Here is an 8649-nt window from a genome sequence, read left to right as displayed (position 1 = left end):
AGCTGCAAAGTGTTAATACTCCTAATCTTACTTGCTGAAGAATGTGATCCTGAACCCAGGATTTCCTGAGTAGTAATTGGTGCCATACACCAAGTTGGGGACAGGATTTCTAGTTTGCAGTGATGTGCTACTGGCTAGCAATGATTTTTGAACTCTAATTACTTCCAAACCAATGTTCACCTACATGAAAGGCAGAGGATGTTTAATATCTGTCTCCTGTATTTTTACACTTACCAGAAATCATGCAGTCCCCTCCTTTTATCACTATTTAATTGCTCCTCTAAGAAAAGCTGGGTGAACCACTTTTCACTGTATTGTGGTTCAGGAAATAGTGTTACATAACTTTTAATTGCATATTGACAGCCTACAAAAGAGCAATTAAAAAGGATTTTGGAGTGGGGAAATAAAGATTATTTAAACCTTGCAGAATAAAATATTAGTGGGAAATAAAAAGAAATTCTTCCATAGTCAAAGACAAATGTAAATTGCAGAGAATTCCTCTATGAATATGCCCATTATAAAACCTTATGTCTGTCTGCAAATGTAATAATGGCAGATAGGCAGTGGAAGGGACCAGTCTTGTGACTAAATCACACAAAATGAGTTTAATTAGTGGTAGAGAGACTAGTTACTTGGGTACTTGTGATGTTTTGCTGCCTGATTTTTAATTATCGAGGTAATAAATAGGGAAGGATGAGTGTTAATGGATTAGTACAGATTTACATGTATTACAGGTCTCAACTCAAAGACTGAGCACACAAGGAGTGGAGGGGGATTATTGCAAAGAGCAAATCAGAAATAGAGTGCTAGAGGAAATTGTATATTGAAAAAATGCCTTCTGGAAATCGTCTGCCCAAGTTCTTAGTAATTCAGACTGACAGGGAAGATCTGAAATACATATGAGACAACAGATCACATCAATTGGCACTGAATGACTCACACTCTGCTAAATCCATGCCCATTGGTACATCAAAGGAAAGCCAAATTGATGGTGCACTGGGTGTACTGGCTGGGGATAATACAATCCAGATGATTTCCCAGATCAGTCATTATACATTTTCATGGGTAACTAATTCACAGAGAAGACAGATTGAGAATTAAAGCAATTAATATAGGCTACATCAAACTGGCTAGACAAGTTAAATCTGAAGGCTTATTTGCTGATAAAGTTACAGTTCACATGCACTTAATTATATTAGTAAATTAGATAAATTTATTAGGTTAACTAGAGCCCAGACCGGTACAGAAGATTGCGGTAACCTTAGTAAAAAAGGGGGCTTCAAATTTGATGCAGTATGGAAACCTCCTTAAAGGCTCTTGGCCTATTAACTTATATCAAGAACTATTCAATTACAGCCTGATCCAAAAACCTTTGAAAACTATTTATGCCAAATTTAGGAATACAGAGTTGTGGTGTTTTCTCTTTTGAACTTACCTGCCCAATTTGGCTCAATATCAGATGGGTGATCCAGGACCTGGTTAAAGGAAATAAGCCTGGAAAGCAAGATAAAAATAATGAAAGTAAAATGTGGTTTAGAAATGCTAGACAACCTCCCAGTCTAGCAAGTGCAGAAACCGGACATTTTGGTTTGGTTAATGATAAACATTCTGATTAGTGTAAATGTGTGCATGCAATAACTGGTATTTAACGAATACGTTCCACCAGCTTGAGTGCTTCACTTTGTAATGTATTGTCCTCTGAAAGAAAAAGTTAAGTCCTTAAAAGCCAGAGAGTCTTCTTTCAGTTGAAGAAAATACAAGTTCCACTCCCTATAATGCATGCTTGCGGTTTGCTGGCAACTGGGATATTTGTTTATGTATGTATGTATGTATAGAAAATTTAGGTACTGCAGTCATTTAAGGGTTTAAGCTATTCAAATTTTAGATACTGTGAACTCTAAGTCACCTTTCCCTGTGGGATCCTTTAGGGATCTTGCTATAAATCAAGTCAAAGGGCCTTAAGCAGAGTTCCTCCTCCCCACAACTTGCTGTAGTATCTGTTCAGCAAAATGAGTACAATCAGAGCTGCCCAATTGGCGAGTGCTCACTCATGCTGATATTAATGAGGGTGCCTGTATTATTTACATACTCTACTCTAAGCTGATGCTATAAATAAAAATCAGCACAGCCTTACATGGTTAGATCTTGACAAAGGGCTGGATGGTGCCAAGATGTCCATTTTCTGTGCATGCCAGATGCTTTTAATAATGCAGAATTATGTTTATGTTAGTTAAGTGCCCAGTATATATGGAATGGGAGCCACCCACAAAGAAGAAAGGATGGATGTGGATAATTTATCTCCCTTTGAGTACATTTCATATTGATTTAAGACTTTATTCCATAAGGAGAGCCCATCTAGGCTTCAACACCAGAGACTTAACATGAAACTCTCTAAAAATGGGGTTTAAAAAAAATCATCCTGATAAGGAGTCCTGTGAAGGAAAGCAAGTTACAACCTAAATCTGACAATGTTATTAGCGTTTTATTAGGGCCAGTATTGGCAGGACCCTCAGCTCACTTCATGGTATTAGCTGTCACATGAGCTGCAGTATCTGCTTACAGTGGGATCGGTAAAGAACATTTCCCTGTCCTTATTTGTTATGAATCAAAATAAACTAGCTAACTAAATACACAAAATGGGCCTACTGAACACTTACAGGTCACTTGCTTTTAAATGCATTAAAACAAATAATAAAGCTGTGACCATGACCATAACCTCCCACAGAGATTTGTTTTCCAATAATTGCAGCCAGTGAGGCAACTTCTGTCCCTCCCACTTTCTTTATGGGAATGGAAAGCACTGAGTGTATCAGTTCTGCTGGATGGGGTTACAATGATGAGAGTTCATGCAGAGGGTCCATATTCCCTGAACACTGCTGGGCACCATGGGATTCCTTCTGCACCTCTTGAGGGAGGTTGGGATGGAACATGTGCAGGAAGGAGTGTGTGTCTTCATTGAGTCTTCCTCTCTGAACCTCCCCTGCAGTTCTGTAACTTAGGTGGGAAGGTTTCATGTCTAATGCTTTATGTGATTAGCAAGGGAGAGAAGTGGAAGCTTTCAGCAGAGGAAGGAGAGTTATATTCCCACTGCCCCCACTTTAACTGATATTCCCAGGCATGTGAATGATCTCAGACTATGTTCTCTGAACTATTGGGAAACCACAAACCCATGTAAGTTAGTGTGGGTCTGAGGTTCAATATGAATGTTTATCATTCCATATTAGCTAAGCACTGACTGCAGTGCGAGGCACAAAGTGAAATCAGCCACTGCCATGAACAGTTTCTAATCTAAAAGGTTAAACAGGGGAGACAGGATGCGCTGGGTTGGCTAGAGGCCAGTTCTCAACTCTGGTTTTAATTAGAATCCAAAAGGAATATTGATTCAGTTATGACCCAGAGATGGAAAGGCCTAATGATAACTATTTCAGGCCATGTGTCATTTTATTTAGAACTGGAAACTAAGTTTGAAAAATTAGAACCTTTCCCTTTGAGAACGCTTTGCTGAAGGATGACATTTTATTTTGCAGCAATGATTAAACTTGTGGGGAAACTTCTAAATCTGCCACATAGCCATAAATGGTCTTGAATAGGTCAGTTACATTTAAAAGAGAACTAATCTCATTAGAGAAGATTTAAATACAGCCTCAACATCCCAGCCAGAATTACAGTGTTCTGCATTCATTTCAATACATGTTTTCCATTCAAGGAAGCCTGAATTTTGCTTGTACTAAAAACAATGAACAAACATCTCTCCTTTGGGAGAATCTCCCAAAGAATCCAAATGTCCGCAGTAAGGAAAAGGTTGTCAAATACTTGTAGCTTTCTGTACAGATTTCATACTCAAGCCCTTTGAACAATTATTTCTCCTAGCCTTTGCAAAAGATTATATTATTCCAAATGTGTGTACTAGGTGTTCACAAGTTCTCTCAGTCCTTAGACAATCCCTAAAAGAGTGGCCTAGGGTTCAAATCTTTTTGTTTAATGTACATTCAACTCAAAAAAGAAAAAGGTCTACAAACAGACTTGCCCTTTGGCCCAGCTTTGATCTTCTGAGGGCATCAAGCAAAAACAAAAACAAACCCTGTTTATATTGTAAATCCTTTCTTGCTAACTCTGGTTCATGTATATATTTCTCATTTAAACAACTGAGTCAACTCTCAGTATCCTGCAAGATAAAGCTTGGGCAATGGGGTCAAATTCTACATCCTGTACATTTGTTCTATCCATTCTTTTGTTCTGAAAAAAGTTGGATGGTTTTGATGACAAATGAGATAAAACTTTGTTTAATCCAAGAAAGGAGAGAATGACAATTAAGCTACCACTATAAGATTCTGGGCCCCAAGACATCCCACAAATAATGTGTTCTTTACCAAGACATTTGTGTGACTCATCTAATCTGATATATTCTTAACTTGATCACAGCACAATTACAAGCTATGTTGGGCGGTTTTGTTGGTTGGAGGGTTAGCTAGATGATTTAGAGGATTAGTAATATGTTATTCAGCTTTTTACCTCATGGTCCCTGGTTCAAAAATTGTTGCCATTTGATGGCTGTTTATTGGCCTATGTCAAATGAGTTTGCTTTACACAGTCCAGTTCTCAGTGGTCAGATATCCAAATCAAAGACCAGCACCTTCTTGGTAGTCTCAAGAGATATTTAGGGTTGATATGATGGCTATTATGCGCACCAGCCTCACATGCCCTCTGGTAACCAGGTGTGGCATTACATCAGACCTTAATTTCCCCGGGTGGGCTGTCAATAAGTTCACCAAAACTGTCATATCAAGCATCATCTCCCCCCACATTTTAAGGGTCTTATTTATTAATTGAAAGTTCAACAGAAATATAAGTATGCTTTTTATCTCGACTTCTTAGAAGAGAGATAGACTCCAGCTGAACTTCAGTCATCCCTGAGTCCCATGGCCAGACCAGGGCCGGATTAATGCAGAGGCTTTAGGTGCTGCAGCCCAGGGCCTCGGGCTAAGGGGGGCCCTGCAAAAATAGGGGTCGGCAACCTTTCGGAGGTGGCGTGCCACATCTTCCCCCTTTCCTCCCTTCTGCCCCTCTCCCACATGCCATGGGCCCAGCACCCTGGCCAGGAGCCCCTCCCAGCCCCAAGCAGCACTGCGCGGTGGCCGCTCCCCCTTCCCAACCCCACCCCTTCTTCCCCCGCCCCTCTCCCATGTGCTGTGGGCCCAGGAGCCATTCCCGGCCCCAAGCAGTGCCAGGTGGTGGCTGCTCCCCCCTCCCGGCCCTGTCCCTTCCCCCTGCCCCTCTCCCATGTGACATGGGCCCAGTGTGAGTGTGAATGCCGCTAAAAATCATCTCACGTACCACGTTTGGCATGCGTGCCATAGGTTGCCAGCCCCTGTTATACATGTTTTAAGACTGAAATTTAACCACAAAGCAGCTTTATGTTAATTAAAAAGCAAGTTTAGTATGGCGTTAATAGCCTCAATGCCATAATTGTGATCATTTTGTTTTAAATTAGCAAAAAGACTTGTATGCAGGGGCTCAACATATATCTAATAGCCCTGGGCCCACAGGAGAGTTAATCAAACCCTGGTCCAGACTCTTAACCTTCATTGCTTTCCTGGAGCTATTGCCTCTGCAGGGCCTTCCTGCTAATTGCAGCTCTTCTCCCACCAGCACAGGCTGGGTCTCCTATAACTATGTGGGAGCTCCCTCTCAGAGTTCCTCTTCCTGGGAGTTCTCCTGCTCTGTTCCCTGGGGAGCTCCACTCCCTAGGGGCCAGATCATTCCATCCCTACGAGCATCACCCTCCAATGAAAAAGCTACCAGAGCTCATCTGGTCCAGGTGCTCATTAGCTGATAACCAGCCACTTAGGCAGTTGATTATAGCTAGGTGGGCCAGAATGGGCTTGCTCTCCTGAAAGAAGAGCTAGTCACCCCATGATACTATGGAAAGTGAATTACTCTTACGCCTCTACAGGTTGTCTTTCCAAGTCAGGGCAGAAACCTGAGCTGGTCAACATTATCCATCCAACAACATTTGTTTCAATTGAAACTGCAGTTTCATCGATGTTTGATTTTAGTGAAGTTCTCGGTTTTGTCAAAAACTTTTAAAAATGAAACTGAAAAGTGTTCATTTAATTTCATTTCAAAAGGACATCTTCATAATCAATTTGGTTTAAAAAAAACAATGAAAGTTGAAATTAATCAAAATGAAAATTTCCTTTTGTTTCCATTTTTTAAAAATAGAAAATGGAGTCAAAATTCTCCATTAAAATTTTCTAATGAAATTTTTTCCACTCACTTTTTTTTGGCCATAATAAAATTGGAGTTTTCAACCAGCTCTAGCCAAAATCCATTAGCATGGGGAAAGTTGCAAAACCACAGCCTATGCCATCTTGATATGGCTATTCAATAGAGGATTTGAATATTCAGTTGAGCCTGTTGGGCTGATACCTACCAAGACATTCAAAAAGTGGGGGGTGGAGGAGTTGTTTCCTGTTAATATATTAGAAAGTATTTTAGTTATCTACTTGGCAGACCTAGATTATAAAACTAGTATGATACAACACTGGAAGGGATACTTTCAATCTAACCAGGATTTTGAAACAACCAAAGAAGTAACAAACTCCTGAGAACCCATTTTAGGCGTTATGCTGATCCCAAAAGAAGCTGAGAAAGGATTTTGGGAAGTTTGGTTAGAATTTTGTTGATGTTCACAGTTAGAGCTGAATTTTTTTTTTAACAAAATGTCTTTTAAAACAAAAGATGTAATGTTTTTTCCAAACAGTTGTTGACATTGATGTTTTGTGAGTTCCCCAAAAACTTTCATGCCTCTTTTTTCTGTATTTAAGATTGAAAAACTTTATGGAGTGACAGTAATGGAACCTCAACAACCATGAGATACTATGCCAGCTCAGCTGGATAGCTTAATGTTGAACTGACCTAAGATTAAATATTTCAGTTCAGTTCAACAAACTGAAATATTTGGATTCAGTTCAACCCAACCCCAAACAAAGTATTTTGTTATGATTTTCCTGATGTAAAATTGAAGAGTTTGAAATTTTCCATGGAAAAATTCTGACTTTTACCAATGTCATGTAAGCTATTTTTCCCCCCGTCAGAAAACACTTTTGATCGAAAATTCTCAACCAGCTGTAGTATGAACTGTAGGGGCAGAGAGGAAGGGCAGACTACCTTAACGCAAACCAGGTATCTTTTAGTTCACGCCAACAGTATCTACATGGGTGGTTATTGTGCAGCTTGTTAAAACACTTTACAAATCACACTCTCTAATGTGCTTTGCCAGCACCCTGTAGAAAAACACAGACAGAATTTCTGACGGTTTGTCTGTACTGAAAATGCTACAGCAGCACAGCTGTGCTCTGCAAGACTGCCTGTAAACACTGCCTATGCTGACAGGAGGGGTTCTCCTATTGGTGTAGGTAAGCTACTTCCCTGAGAGGCAGTAGCTAGGTTGACAGAAGAATTCTTCCGTTGACCTAGCACTATCTACATCTGGACTTAGGTCAACTTAACTGTCCCTTTCAGGGGTGTGGGATTTTCACACCCTGGACTGATTTCTAGTGTAGTCCAGGCGTTCTGTTCAGAAAGGAGAAGTTTATCTATTCATTTTCCTTTAATGGTATCTCCTTGAGATTGCCTGTTGCAGCTATCTGGCTGGATAGATCTGGCAAAAAAAGTATGAGAATGGAAAGATATAAGTCATGCGGCTAGAGAGCGACGATCTACCCTAAATGTTGGAGCAAACAAAATATTCCTCTGCGGTAACTATTCCTTCTGAAACCTCTAGTAACAGAGGTTGGAAGCTTTTTATATCTTGGAGAATAAAATACAATAAAAACTGTCTCATTTTTCTCCTTCAGATGCCGATTTGCTAGACAGCCCTGCCAGTACTGAAATGGTTATGTGATGAGTTAGTGTTATATAATGCACACATTACTTGCTAAGTAGTAAAGTCAACTGATGCTTTAAAAATCATTCTGCCAATTCTATAAATACAAAGAGAATAAAAACCAACTAATGCCTACCAGCTTTCAAAAGGACTGATGATGCCTAACAGATGACTCTTAGAGTTCCTTAAAACTTTGTGTTGGTTAAAACAGCGGGCAATCTTCCCACCGGTTAGCTTTCCAAACGGCTCCCAGAGATTCAGACCTTTAAGAAGCAATTACACTATTAAATACTCCCCTTAAATACTCATTAAAGGGACCTTTCCTGTTCCTTGTTCAGATTTTGAGGTGCTGGGCCATGAGTAGTCCCCTGGACTTCAGGAATAGGCTGTTGCATAGTTGACTTGCTGCCCTGGATTTTGCATGACCACCAGGTCCAATTAATGAACATGTGTCTAACTAGTAACGTGGACAGAGTGGATAAGTTACTTATAATACTATGCAATATTCAATGGTATAGTAGTAGGTCAAATTTTACAAACTAAATTTTCTACTGCACTTGAACCTGATTAAGATTTTGGATCAAGTCTGATCAAAACCAATGGGATTGTTTCCATTGACTTACATGGGGGTTGAATAAGACCCTAGACGTTTAGGATCAGACATATGATGGTGTAAATAGAGTCACTGAAGTTGCAGCTGTTTCCATCAAGACTAAATTTGTCCCTATCTCTACTTTGAAATAGTAATTTGGAGCTTTTAC

At 39.9% G+C, this 8649-nt stretch overlaps 1 long non-coding RNA gene across 1 annotated transcript; it reads right to left on the bottom strand.

Annotated features, from left to right (window-relative positions):
• Positions 1-618: 618 nt before the first annotated feature.
• LOC137160333 (uncharacterized) lies at positions 619-8154 on the bottom strand. The gene is made up of 3 exons (XR_010921845.1): positions 8025-8154; positions 1436-1494; positions 619-888 (listed from the first exon to the last, which is right to left on the bottom strand). It is a non-coding gene; the product is annotated as an uncharacterized lncRNA (long non-coding RNA).
• Positions 8155-8649: the final 495 nt, after the last annotated feature.

The sequence above is a fragment of the Emydura macquarii genome, unplaced genomic scaffold, assembly GCF_026122565.2.
Source record: "Emydura macquarii macquarii isolate MOO-44397 ecotype Brisbane River unplaced genomic scaffold, CSIRO-AGI_Emac_v2 contig_2199, whole genome shotgun sequence".
NCBI classification, from domain to species: domain Eukaryota; kingdom Metazoa; phylum Chordata; order Testudines; family Chelidae; genus Emydura; species Emydura macquarii.
The sequence above is the reverse complement of the archived record's forward strand: the minus strand, read 5'-3'. Positions and strand labels throughout refer to the sequence as shown.